This window comes from Coptis chinensis, chromosome 6 (assembly GCF_015680905.1).
Source record: "Coptis chinensis isolate HL-2020 chromosome 6, ASM1568090v1, whole genome shotgun sequence".
Taxonomy (NCBI): Eukaryota; Viridiplantae; Streptophyta; class Magnoliopsida; order Ranunculales; family Ranunculaceae; genus Coptis; species Coptis chinensis.
In genome coordinates, this window is record NC_141461.1 from 73038553 (window position 1) to 73053168 (window position 14616).

General features: G+C 37.2%; 1 long non-coding RNA gene across 9 annotated transcripts; it reads right to left on the reverse strand.

Moving 5' to 3' along the window:
* Positions 1-2820: 2820 nt before the first annotated feature.
* Positions 2821-12198, reverse strand: LOC147494375 (uncharacterized). Of its 9 annotated transcripts, none has more exons than XR_015199672.1 (7): positions 11832-12198; positions 9725-11753; positions 9143-9219; positions 8701-8813; positions 5207-6835; positions 3514-5131; positions 2821-3153 (listed from the first exon to the last, which is right to left on the reverse strand). It is a non-coding gene; the product is annotated as an uncharacterized LOC147494375 (long non-coding RNA). The 9 variants fall into 9 exon arrangements; XR_015199673.1 differs by having other exon boundaries at positions 9143-9198; positions 11832-12197; XR_015199676.1 differs by having other exon boundaries at positions 11646-11749; positions 11832-12189.
* Between the last annotated feature and the right edge of the window lie 2418 nt (positions 12199-14616).

Genomic DNA, 14616 nt, shown 5'->3' on the forward strand with positions numbered 1-14616 from the left:
GAGAGATCCAAGCTTGATGACAAAGCCAAGCAGTGCATTTTTCTGGGTTATGGAGATGAAAAGTTTGGTTACAAACTCTATGATCCGATCAACAAGAAGGTAATCCGAAGTCGAGATGTTGTGTTCTTAGAAGACCAAACCATAGCAGACTTTGAGGAGGGTGAGAAGCTACAGTCTTTCACCAATGATCTTGTTGATTCAGAACCAGAAGTTCCTACTGTGGAACGTGCAGAAGGCATTGAGAATGCAGAGAACCATGAGTTTGAAGCTCATGATGAGAATCCTATTGCTCATGATGGGATAGAACCTATTGGTATAGAAGATGCAGATGAGATGCATGAACCACCACCAGAGCAAGCGAAGTGTATCCTCCGAGGCACCCGGCCAGATGGGGCAAGGAGGTCCGACAGAAGGGAGAATAGCTTCAACCCGGTATCCACCACATAACGACGTCGTGCTACTATCGGATGGTGGAGAACCTATGTACTATCAAGAGGCACTTGAAGGTACGCAAAAAGAAAAATGGTTGAAGGCCATGCATGACGAGATGGATTCTTTGCATAAGAATCACACTTATGAAGTTAGTTGAGAAAACCCACGGGGAGAAAAAAGTTCTCAAGAATAAGTGGATATACAAAGTCAAGCATGAGGAGAACAATCCTCACCCAAGGCACAAAGCTCGCCTTGTTGTGAAGGGATTCGGTCAAAGGAAAGGGATTGACTTTGATGAGATTTTCTCTCCTGTAGTGAAGATGACTTCTATCCGGGTGGTATTGGGTATGGCCGCAAGTATGAACCTAGAGGTTGAGCAGCTAGATGTCAAGACAGCTTTTCTTCATGGAGACCTTGAAGAAGATGTCTACATGGACCAACCAGAGGGGTTTGAGGTCAAAGGCAAGGAGCACCTAGTATGCAAGCTGATAAAGAGCTTGTATGGATTGAAGCAAGCACCGAGACAGTGGTACATAAAGTTTGATTCCTTTATGGCGAAAGGATACAAGAAGTCCGCTTCCGATCATTGTGTGTTTGTTCGAGATTTCGGATGGGGATTTCATTGTGCTATTGCTGTATGTGGATGATATGTTGATAGTTGGCCCAAACATCAACAAGATATCCAAGCTGAAGAAAGACTTGAGTAAGTCCTTTGAGATGAAGGATTTGGGTCAAGCAAAACAGATACTTGGGATCGCGGATCACTGCGATGAGAAAGAGTGGAAAGTTGTGGCTTTCAAGAAAGCTACATTGAGAAGGTGTTGAAGAGATTCAACATGGATCAAAAGCCCGGTCGGTTGTCCGCTTGGTGGCGCCCGCATGACCAAAGAGATGTGTCCTAAGGGTGAGCATGAGCGAGTCGGATGGAAAAGATTCCTTATGCATCCGCATGGGCGCTTGATGTATGCCATGGTGTGTACTAGACCGGATATTGCTTTTCGCCGTTGGGGTGGTAAGCGATTTACATCAAATCGGGTAAAGAACATTGGGAAGGTGTTAAGTGGATATTGAGATATCTCAAAGGCACTTCCAAATCATGTTTGTGCTTTGGTGGAAGTAAGCCCTTTACTTGAAGGCTACACCGATGCGGACATGGCGGTGATGTTGACTTCGATGAAGTCCACCTCCGGTTATCCGGTTACTTTTGCGGGGAGCGGTTTCTTGGCAATCTAAGTTGCAAAAGTGTGTTGTTGCCTCCACTTCTACGAAGCCGAGTATATTGCAGCCAATCGAAAGTTGCAAAGAGTTGCTATGGATGAAGAGGTTCTTCGACGAACTAGGGCTAAAGCGTAAACAGTTTGTAGTTCTGTGACGATCGGGCGCCATCCACTTGAGCAAGAATCCGAGTTTTCATTCTAGATCCAAGCACATACACGCGCGTTATCATTGGATTAGAGAAGTACTTTCGAAGACAAGCATTTGTGTATCGAGAAGATCCATACCGACAAGAACGGGTCGGATATGATGACCAAAGTCTTACCGAAGGTAAGTTTGATGTTTGTTGTGCTATTGCGGAATGGCGGCCGCCTCCTCCCGCTGATTTGGCAATTGCATGGAGGTAGCCCCCCCCGTTCTCGAGGGGAGATTGTTGAGTTATCCCTCACATGAGGAGAGAAACCGAGCCGAGAGAAACAAGCGAATTCGGCATCGCGATAAGTCGAGGCGCCAGCCCAGCTTCGGATGAAAAGCGCGCCAGCGCCGAGTTCGAATAACATAGGGCGACCAGCTCAAAGTGGCCAGCCAGCCTTCCAGGTCTTCAGCGACTTCGCTTCAGAGTGAAGCGCCGCCTTAATTTCGTTAATTTCCCTTGCCCTTGCTACTGATTACCGCTAATTTGGTTTTGGAGATAAAAACCAAAATCAAGGTTTTGGAAAACCTAACCTAACAGAACCAGACAAGTCAGAAGGATTGGAATCCAGACTAAAACAAAGAGAGAGAACCTTTACAGAGATACAACCCTGTAAAGAGATAAGAGTGATCTAGTAAGGTGAGAGACTGTAAGGAGAGATTGTAATCTTCCTTCCTACTTTATTAAGAACTGGCTCTTGTGGAAGTAGGCATCATTGGCCGAACCACGGTAAATCTTTGTGTTGTGGTTTGCTTTTCTTTAACTTTACATTATTATCATCTGTTAATAGTTGTTTAGCGAGTTGGGCATGTTAGAATAGGTAGTTTGTGATATTTGAGATTTATCTGGAGTTGAAGTGTGTTCATACAAGTTATCTGTGTAGTGGGGGAACCGATTGATATTGGTGTAATCCCCAACACAAACAAGCTAGCGCCCAAATTTAAGACTTTCAATCTTATATTAACACCAAAATATAAAAGTTGTTAAAGTATGTAATTTGTAATTATTTTACGAGTTTAATGTCGGTGGTTATGTTCTAGATAACTCATAAATTTAGTTAGTCACTCGTTACTTGGTATACAAGAATAGTCTTGTTTTAGTAACATAGTCCTGTTCTAGAGTCTTCGTTAGCGCCCTATATAATTAGAGCACAAGTCAGGACGTCTAATTCATCTCAACACAATCAATACAATTCAATTACTCTCATCACTATATTGTTTTAACTTATACTTCTTAGATCTAGAAGCTCTGCACAACCCCAATGGGGATGGGGTGGTGTTCATCTCTGTGCTCCAATCATCGATTCATTGTTCCTATAACAATATTAATTTATTAGCTTCCGCCTTATGCGCTCTAATAAAAATTGTATGCATAAACACATGAAAAACTGCACCAAGAATATTAAAAGATCCACCAATGCATTAAAAAACAAAAGCCTGGTTATCAACGAACATACTAAAGAAACTTCCAGATACTAAAAAAAAATTTAAAAACTGATATTTCCACTGAATCACACCCTGCCAAGAACCTATCCAACACAATCATGGAATATTGTAAATATTACATAACCATGAATCAATCATATTAGACTATTAGTATTATACCAATAGAAAAAACATATAACACCATGATCAAATAATGATAATAATAAAACTTTGAGCAAAGAAGCTTACCTTGCTAGACGATGAAGAAGAGAAAAACTTGGAGAGAAAGAAAGAGTCGACCGAGGAAAGAATAGAAGGTGGTGGGTATTTATAGGTTTTCGGCTTTGGACTTTGGAGGGCGGTTTAAAATTCTAGAACTGTGTTCAAATTGGACAAAGGACTGCAATTGCAAATGAAATGAAATGAAATGAAATGAAAAAAGGGTACACTGAAATTACTGGTAATTAATTGGTTTCTTGGTGCTGAAGCCCAATTGAACGCTCTACATTAATTTGGAGATACTTGGAAACTCTTTGTCCTCGACAATGGTAATTGGTTCATTTCATTTGTTTAGGGTGATCTTGTTGCATTTAAAAGAATATTTGTTTAGGATCAACTTAGTATTGTAGGAATTGAAGTGATATTACTGGTCCTTAGGTGTTATATGGGGAGATCTTATCAATGAATAGTTTTAGGATTTTATTAATGATCTTAGGCTACCTTTTTTATTTTTATTTTTTGCTAATGTGGTGTTCACCGCCATCGAGTGGTCCTAGTCACCACATAGTCTTGCCCGCCCACCAGTTTTCTCAAGGTAAGCCTAATCCCCTGCCACAATATTTTGAGGAGCTATACCTACACTGTACCATTAATAATAGTTGGTTAGATTTGGTTGGAGTTTAGAATTTTTACCTAGATTAAAGAGTGAAACTACACTTTTCCACACTACACCTGCTATTTTACTCTGTTAAGTGACATATATCCGTTAGCGTTACTACAATAGGTTAATCAAGTGAGTGGAGCGAACTTTTTGGGAGGGGTGGGAGTACATGGGACAAAAAGTAGTTTGGTAGGTTTCTGTCTGTCTGTCTGTCCTCACCTATCCCTCTCTCTCTCTCCCTCTCTCTATCCCTCTCAATCAAACCCTAACTCTCTTTCTTCCCACCACAAACCCATCTCTTCCTCTCTCTTCCCTCTAGTTAATACTAGCCAATATGTTGGCCTGTGGCCGGCTTACTACATTAATAGTTGACTTGCTCCGACTTATTATAAGTGTATTATGCTACATTAATAGTTGATTTGCTCCATGCTTTTTGTCAGAATCATTCTTAATCCTTCTTGATCATATACTCCTCGAATTGAACAACTTACGTCGAATCGAACACTGAGCAATATACATGAGTCTAATATCTGCAAGCATCCTACTTCAAAACTTGAAGACACCAATATCTCACTTTACCGAATTCTTCATAATACAACAACATCGAAAGTATATCAAGGGATAGATAAAAGTAGAATGTATGTGGAAAAAAAAATCATAACTAAATAACTTGTTTTATATTATTTAAGAAAACTATTTATAGTGGCAAACCATAAGATACCTATGTCTCTGCACCACTACCTTGAATGTTTTATTAAAAACTGGACATATATTACAATGATTACAACTTCAAATCAAGAACAGACAGGAGTTAGATATGCTCAATGTTTCTCCCTCAGATAAATAAGTTCTTCACACTACTGACCTTAAGCTGGAACAGCTTTAGGCAGTCTGCCATTTCTAGAGGGATCCAAACTGTCATAGTATTCCACCAGGACACATGAAACCATATGGTGGATTTTCTTTGTTCTTTGCAAGTGTTCACATCTGTAGAATGAATATATAATTGTTAGGAAATCACTTGCAGCATATGACAAATTGGCCATCAAGTCTATCATATACCTGGATGAGAGAACCTCCTAGTATCCCCACAGCTACATCATTCGATAACTCTAAATCATCAAAAAAACACTGACCCAGCCATAATTATAAGCACAAAATAAATACTAACTTCTGTAACATCAAAAAACACTGCCCCGGCCATAATTATGAGTGCTATAGATGTACTTATAACGGAAATGTTATATCTTTTGAAAGAGTGAGAAAATCACTTGGGCAAACTAAGCCATGATGTGCTTCTAATGGTAGTCAGTAGACGTGCCGAGATGCCGAACAACAATCCAAGGCAAACATATGCCTCACAACAAACTTCTCTGAGAACTTGAGAGCATCCTTCCCGACACAACCCTTGCTCTCCTTGTCAAAACATTTCAAAGCTGTACTTGGAAATAAACTTAGTCAAAAACTAAACTTTTATTCCAAATCCTCCAAACCACTTCCTTCGATCACCCTATTCAAACCCTTTATATTCCTAGACCAAGACCTTATTCGTTCCAAGGCATGCAAAGTCATCTACAGATTCAGTGTATCCTGGGGGTAGCCGCGTTGGTCTGTGACCCCAAGGGAAAGTCACTGAATGTGGAGCTAGAGGGTGCCTTTTTACCCACCCCATTCCCTGAAAGTTGAAACTGACCATCACTACATCCTAAAACAGACAGACTTCTACCACTCTCTATATAAGCCCTAATTGAAGTACTGGGAAATAACCCCATCCCTTGCCCGAGGTGTCAAACAATCCTTCTCATCCCCGATTACTAAAAGTATACATCCTTAAAAATTAAGGAACTAAAAATCACATCATTATCATCATCAGCAATAGCATGTATGAAATGTGAGAAACATCCTTTGCTGAGTTTTTCACCCCAGAAGAATGTAACACTAGAAGAGGATGTGAGTGAGTATAAACTCAATCAGTTTGGTGTTTGCTTTTGCAAAGAATAAATTGAGGAATAAAAATAAAAGCCTAGTTCCATAAACGATTTTCACTAATGTTATTGGTAATTCTCTCATAAATTAGAATTGACAAATGCATATTTTTTCTGTGAAGATCCTAAATTAATGGGTCTAACCATTAGTGACATGCATGTGCAGTTGTGCACATCCTCTTAGTAATATCGATTGACTTGACTTCAATACCCTTCTCCTTCCTATATACAGGTTTCACATCACATTCAATAAGAACCAATAATGCTCAGCTCGAAGCATTAAAAAGCTTTGGTCACGAATCAATAGAAATTGTAATCGTGGGAAAAAAAAGGGAACATACTAAATCAAACATTAAAACGTCGATACCCTTCTCCTTCCTATATACAGGTTTCACATCACATTCAATAAGAACCAATAATGCTCAGCTCGAAGCATTAAAAGGCTTTGGTCACGAATCAATAGAAATTGTAATCGTGGGGAAAAAAAAGGGAACATACTAAATCAAACATTAAAATATCCTAATTAGTGATGATTCATTTAACAAACTCAAAAATGAAACTCAGAACACTCCAAATTGACTTACCTATGTAAAAAACTTTGGTCATGGAGACCTAGAACCAAATCAAATGCGCTAACCTCGCTAATTGTAGACGCAATAGTTCTACCATCTTGATCACCTTCTCTAACAACAATCTCCACCTTAACCTATATGTACCACATGATCACCATATGATAAGAGCAGAAAAATTATCAAACCATGTAGCATTTATAAATATGTTATGATGAAGGGGTGGGGTACTTACATAAGGGACTTCGTCATAGAGATCTTTAAAAGAGAGAGCTAATTGAATATGATTACAATATTTTCTATTACTCATTTTTCAGTTTAGTTATATACCTAGTTACTTTTGTTTTTCTTAAAAATTGACTCTATCTTGTTTTCCTTTCGTTCGTTATTTCTCTCGACAGGGTCAACGGGACTCCTCGCTTTTCAACTTTGCTGTAGGTAATGTTGAGTTGTTAGAAGATATGGACATTTCTGATTCGGCCCTAAAATTTGAGAAAGCTGATGAGGACTGGGCATCTGAGCTAGACCCTTTTCTAGAATCGCGAAAATTGCTAAAGAAAGGGACTTCTAGAAAAGGAGTTATAAGAGTAGTAACAACCCATCAGAAAGATGATTGTGCGTCAGAGGATTTCAAGTCTGGGCCCTATACCAAAGAAATAATATGTAACTGAGTGAGAGATAATTTAAAAGTAAGTTGTGAAGTGCCCATTGTAGAGCAGTTCTAGTTGAGAGTTTCTTTGTGGAGAAAGGGTTTTGGTGAATGAAGAGTTTTGGGGTTTTTTGTTTTAGTTTGAACTTTTTGAAGTCGAAGGGTTTTTTTTTTTTGAATCAATTTTGTTGTTTTTATTATTCGTAGTTATATCACGAATCCTATTTTTAAATTGCGTGTAATTGTTTTCTCGTCATTTTATGGATCTCGAAAACATATAACCAATCTGGAGCAAATCCAACGTCTGGTATAAATTTTAGTAAGGGCTGATTTGTAAATAATCAAAATATTGTCCTGATTTTTAATTAACTTTGGGTACCTACTTAAAAATTGTGCTGACGTGGCCTCCTAAAATCGCAGATGAGCATTTTCGCCCACTGCGCAATAATGGTTTTATCCTGTGATGGTGTTTTAATGTTATGTTATTTGGTTCTGTTTCAGTGTTAGGTCTTTGAACTTTTTGATCTATGGTTATTATCTATTATAGTTAGTTTGTTCTCTGGTTCCATGCTCCAAACCCCAAAACCACCACTAATGAGATGATGAAGATATTGCTGACCATGATCAAGATCAGTAATGGTCAACTTGACGATGAGCTCCCAATCTCTTTTTCAATGTTCTCACCAAAATTGAATCCTATTCTGATGTGTTTTTAATACTTCAAATGTGGGTGTATAGCTTTGGGGAATCATCCTATTAGGATTGATGTTATTGGTGTTCAATTATATTCAATAGTTTACTGGATTAAAAAAAGTACTACATTGTAAAAAGGTTATGTAAGTTCTTATTCGATTCCCGTATGAGTTGGGTATGAATTATATGTAATATTGATAATTCAATCTAAGAAGAGGTGTGATAAATGAAAAAAGTCAATGCATAAATGGCGACAATCATTTCTGAGTATGTTTTAAAGGAAAGTACCAATAGAGAATAATGTTGTGGAAAAGTTAAACTTTTTGAAGCTATTAGAGATGCGAATAGCAAGGTTGCGAAAGTACATACTTAGCGTTCCGGGATACTTAAAATTGGCATTGTATCATGTCAGATCAGCTTGCATGCATTGAAAAATTCATTTCTTGTTTAGGTTTTATTAGGTCATATCAAGATAACATAGCTCAATATATTGAGTTTCTAACTTCAAGATACTAAGTACCTAATAGTCTAATATCATAATCCGGCTAAATCCTGGATTGTTCTTTGACTTGGTAAGAGCTGACAAATATCATGTACTTAAAAAAAATATAGAAATGAATAAAAAGAATAGATGAAGAACACACATTTGGAAATCATTACCTTCCAAAATTTGAAGCTTCAACAGCTTTAATTCATATTCTCGAACTTTTAAAGGATTTGAGACAATCACTGACATCTTCCTTATTTCCCTCGTACTTAGCACTAACAACAACCTGTCATAGCACAGTAGTTAGAATCAGCAGCCAATGACTGTCTGGCATGGCAGAGTACACAAACAGTACCTGTCAGGGGTAATTAATTGGCTATATGGGATAAAAAAATTTAATAATGAAATAATGTTGCCTCACAATAAGCAGTTACGCAAGGATATAAACAGCCATTATTGCACATGTTCATTCCAAAGACAACATATCATATTGAAATTTTGATACATGGCATTTAGATTGAAAATTTGGTCTGTAAAACTACACTAAATTTCTTTCGTAATTACAAAAGTTTATAAAACCAGATTAGTGCTACTGGAAATCCAAAAAGTTCATACCTTGCTTGAGCCATCCTCCTCTCCAGCAATAGCAAGATGTTTGAGATTTTAGCAAGCTGCAAAACCACAAATGTAATCTACAGATGCACCAAACAAACAAAAACAACAGTCTCACTAAATTTTGGAGAACTATTACTTACCAAAAAATAAATATAAAAAAATACAAACGGACAAACAATCATGTTCAAATTACACATTGAACATTTTCAAACTAAAAATGTATATGAGCTGGTTTGGATGGGGCTAGAACATCAGGAAGGTGTTTTCGTTCAGATACAACATGAAATACAGTAGTGTATAACTTTTTTTAAAAAAACAATCAAGGAAATAAACCCACGGCCAAGCCAGTCCATGCACAATTGCATAGCTAAAACAGGAAAAACTACGTAAAAGGTCTAAAATAATTCAGAAGTAAGAAAATAAATTTGGGGTACATTAAGAAGTAATCATGTATAATGTTATGGTTTGACGCCTAGAAAGAGTCGCTTTTAAAGGTTCTTACTACTAAGATTGTTGTTTTGAAGTAAAAAAAAAACAATGCATAATCAGGATGTACAACTTTGACGTAAGGATGCCACTGACCTCAAGGCTAACCACTTTGACCACCTATATCACAAATTCAAGTACTGCCCAAACTCTCTTCCTATTGACATTTCATAAAACACCAAACCAGCTTATAATTAAGTGTTTTTTTTAAAGCTTTATGAAAAAAAAATTAAAGGGGTTTTTCTAACTTAACTTTCAGTTGCCTTTTGGCTTCTACAGATCTTTCAATCACTTGAGCTTTGTGGAGAGAAAAATGGAAGAGGGGATTAGCACCATTTTTATATACAAATTACAACACCGATGAAAAGGAAATTGGAGTAATAAGAATACATACCCAGGTAATGATTTCCAAATGTGTGTTCTTCATCTATTCTTTTTATTCATTTCTATTTTTTTTTTAAGTACATGATATTTGTCAGCTCTTACCAAGTCAAAGAACAATCCAGGATTTAGCCGGATTATGATATTAGACTATTAGGTACTTAGTATCTTGCAGCATATGAGTATCATTTTCTTTGAGTAATCCTTGAATCATGATACTGAATGTGAGATAATTTGGAGCAACACCCTTTTCTTCCATCTCCCCAAACAAAGTTTGAGCTTCATTAATCATCATTTTCTTGCAAAAGCCATCGATTATTGTGGTATAAGTTATGGTGTCGGGCTGCAAATTTTTGGGATATAAGCTACAAAAGATTTCCTTTGCCTCATCAAGTTTCCCTGCTAGGCACAAATTGTTGATGATGGTGGTGTAAATCACAACATTGGCTTTTAATCCATTCTTTTCCATAACACGCAACAGTTCTAAACCTTCCGAAACACAACCATTAGAACACAACCCGTCTATCAATGCACCATATGTGACAACATTTGGACTCAGCCCATAAGCTAGCATATCATTGAAAACATTTTGTGCATCCACAACGCTACCAACCTTGCATAGGCCATTAATCAATGATGTATAGGTGATGACATTAGGCTTTGCACCTCTCTGAAGCATGAACTTCAATAGATCAATAGCTTCATTAGTCCTCCCTTCTTTAGAAAGAGCACCAATGAGAATGCTGAAGGTTACTACACTTGGTGAGACGCCCTTTTCCAACATTTCTTCAAACAAACTCATAGCACCCTTCCATTCCCCAATTTTACACAATCCGTCAACTAAAGAATTATACGTTAACTACATTCGGTACAATTCCTTTACCACTCATTTCTTTAAAAACACCAAGACCATCATTTACCCTATTCTGCTTGCAAATTCCATCAACAATCATACTATACAACTCTACATTAGCCACAATCTTTTTCATTTCCATTGCCTGCAACAACCTAAGGGCAGCATCAACATTCATACCTTTACAAAGACCATTAATCACAACCCCGTAAGTAACATGATCTACCGTATACCCATTACACACAAATTTCTCAAGTAACTCAACAACTTCTAATCCTTTACCATGCAAAGAGAGCCCCTTAAGTAGAGTAGTAATAGTAACCACATTTGGCTGTAGCCCATGTTTAAGCAGTTTCCCAAAAACCACGAAATCCAAGTCAATTCGTCCCAAGTGGCAGTAACAATTAATCAAGATACCAAAAGTAAAAATATTATTATTAACATTAGAATGAGTAGTGTCCATAGTTTTTGACAATGACAGTATAGTAGAAAATTGTTTCATCTTAACAACAGATAAATATTCTTCTCTAAGTACATCTATAATGTCCATGCCATATAAGCCATTAACCCAACGGTTGTTTCGCCTCTTTCCTAATTCTTAAACGTCGGCACTGATAAGAGATAGAATGTGTGTGGGGTGCAAATTCAGCATTTACAGGGTTGGGCTATTAAGACTATCTCTATACGAAACAGATTTCTCAAATTTCTCTTTGACTCTATTTCTCAAATGATTAGAATAAGAGAAATAAATCAAATAAGTGAGAGTTGGGTGCATCACAAAACCTGTCACTGATTTGTCGCTGCTCGATGTTGGCATCGAATTTAGTTTTATCTTCTTCAGCTAAAATCCCGATATCTACCAAATAGCCACTCATTTTCTCCAATTCCTGACTTAAAAATCATTTCATAACAATTAATCATCGTAAAAAAACAGAGAGAATAAAAGAAAAAAAGATGAAAAATGAATACCTGGAGCTTTGAGGAAGGACTCTAGATAATTCTTAATTTCAGAAAATCTCATGTCTTTCTGTGAACATGGGGAACCATAGCTAAAATCATCTCGAGACTACAGAGTGCATAGATACATTAAAGGAAAATCTGAGATCTATTTTTGTGAGAGAAAGAGGTCAGTATTGTTTAAGGGTTTCCGTTCTATTAAACTTCAAATTTATGTTTTGCTGTTGAGGTCAGTGCATTCTTAGTTTAATTTTGGAAGAAGAGAAGAATAAGAGAGTCGGTTTGAAGAGGAATTTTTTTTTGGAGAGTTGGGAGTGTTTTGTAGAATTGAAAAAAAAAACATGGAAAGAGATTTTTATCTATTTTGGGTTACGAACAATTGAAATCGGCAAAAAAGGGCGTAGAATTCCTTTTTTTATGAAAAATCTGATGTGTCGAGTCTCAGTCTCAGAGAAAAAAAAAGGGCTGACGTGGGTCACTGGGAGCATTTTCCACTACTCAGTATTAATGGTTTTTTATTTAATAATATTTTCACAATTATATGGGAATATACTAACACTTATATCTGTGAGAAAATGAGAAAATTTGGCAACGAACTTAAAATAAATGAAAAAAGGGTTATTTAGGGATTGGTCCTACTTTTTTAGGGGTATTTAGGGATAGGTCCTAAAATTATTGATTATTAGGGATTGGTCCTACTTCTATCGATTGACCTGGAGTCGTCTCAGTTGACCGTGGATAACCCATTTTATAATAATAAAATTTTCATTTTTATCAAAATGGCCAAACTACCCTTCAGAGTGCTTGACACGCTACATTATATTGAATTGTTTTTTAACACCACGTGTCGAACAGTGAGGAATGAAATTATGTAAGCCTTTCGATCATTTTGTATTCGCATCTCGAGGAAATAAGTGAGATAGAGAGGGAAAAATCGACGCACTCCCCCCATTTTGTCCACTTACACTACAACAGTTCGTCTTCACTCATGAATCTTAGTCTTAATCTTCTCCATTAAAAATGATAACTTGAAGATCTCTCTTGTTTGCTACCAAACACTTAACCTTCACTCACGAATCTTAGAAAAAAACTTCAACTGTAATTGTTTGCTTTGAAAAAACTTCAATTGGAAATGTTTGAAAAACTTCAACTGGAATTGTGAGTGTTAGCTAGCTGGTCGTCGAATTTTGTTCGTGGACATTTCTCTTGTTGTGGTCGTGGATTTTTTCAGAGTTGCTTATTGTAAGTCAGTTCAAACTTTGTATGTTTACACGTCAAAGCATGCGTTTTTAAAGTGTAAAGCATGGATCTTTAGGATTGTTTATAAAAATCGTGTTTTTATTTCATTAATTTCATTATTTGTTTGTATTGATTGAACCCTATGTTTAAAAAGCATTTTTTGTAGGAAGATTGTTGTGTGGGTGGTTGGGTGGATATATATGCATGTATTTTGTTCTTAGGGTACTCTTGTTATTGCATGTTCTTAAAAGTAGGACTATTTTATTGTGATAAGTGTATAATGTCAGCATTTTTTGTTGCTTTGTTATGTCCAGTACTATTATGAACTATGGCCAGTACGGTGCTAGGTGTAAAACAGTTTGTTGTACATTATGGGGGTTCTTGGGGGACAACTACCCCTGGAAAGATTAAGGGTAGTGATTACAAAGGTGGTAGGAGAAGCAGTATTATGGAATTTGATGGGGATGAATTCTGTATGTTTGATTTGAAAAAGGATGTGCAAAACTTAGTTGGTGTGGGAGTTGAATTTCAAATGGCAAGTATCATTCAAGGGTATATTTGCAGGTTAACAAAAGATGAACACCTGTTACATATGTGGTATGAGCTTAAACCTAATAGAGACAAAAAATACCACCTGTATGTCTTTCCAGCTCCAACAACTTCTAAACCCACTAGAGCTCCTATAATCCCCACCACTGCTTCTGACAACAGTCTCCCACCAATGAAGTCACCAGTAAAGGCTCAACCAGTAAAAGCTCAACCAGTAAAGGCCCAACCAGTAAAAGCTCAACCAGTAAAGGCCCACCCAGTTAAGTCCACACCAGTAAAGGCCCACCCATTACCCACTACCCCCAAAAAGAAAAGTGTCCAAGTAAGTGCTAGTGTTAGAAAATCCCCTAGATTTACTCCCACCACTCCTATACCACCACCAACTCCTATACCACCACCACCAAGTAAGACTATCACAACTTCTGTACTTCTAACAACCCCGAACAAAAGTATAAAAATGGGTGAGGCAGTTAGAGTTAGAAGATCCCCCAGATTCCCTGTATACAACCAAAGTTCTTCAAATAATGTCAAACCTACTGAGACTGTGAAACCCCCTACCAAAAAGCAAGAAAAACCTTTAAGAAGGTCAGGTAGGCTGCAAAAGTTGAAACCACTTGTAGGCCTTAATGCAGAGACTTTGATGTTGGACCTTGTGTCTTCTTCTGATGATAAAGTAGAGGAAATAGTTGAAGTTGAGCATGTTGTGGATGTTGTGGAAGTTGCTGAACCTGAAGTTGCTTACACTGTCAATGATGTTGTGGATGACTGGGAACATGTATTGGGTTCACTTGATCCAGAAACATTTGATGAGGTTACTTTAGGTGAGACATTTACAGATGGTGATGGTGATGCACTAGATGACAAGGATAGAAGTGATGATGAAGGTGACAAGATGTATGAATATGGTTACAGTTTTGGACCAGTTTTTGGTACTGTCACAAATAATGATGAGTGGAATGCTGAAGATGACGATGAAGAAGATTACAACTACAATCCTTCAAATAGTGAC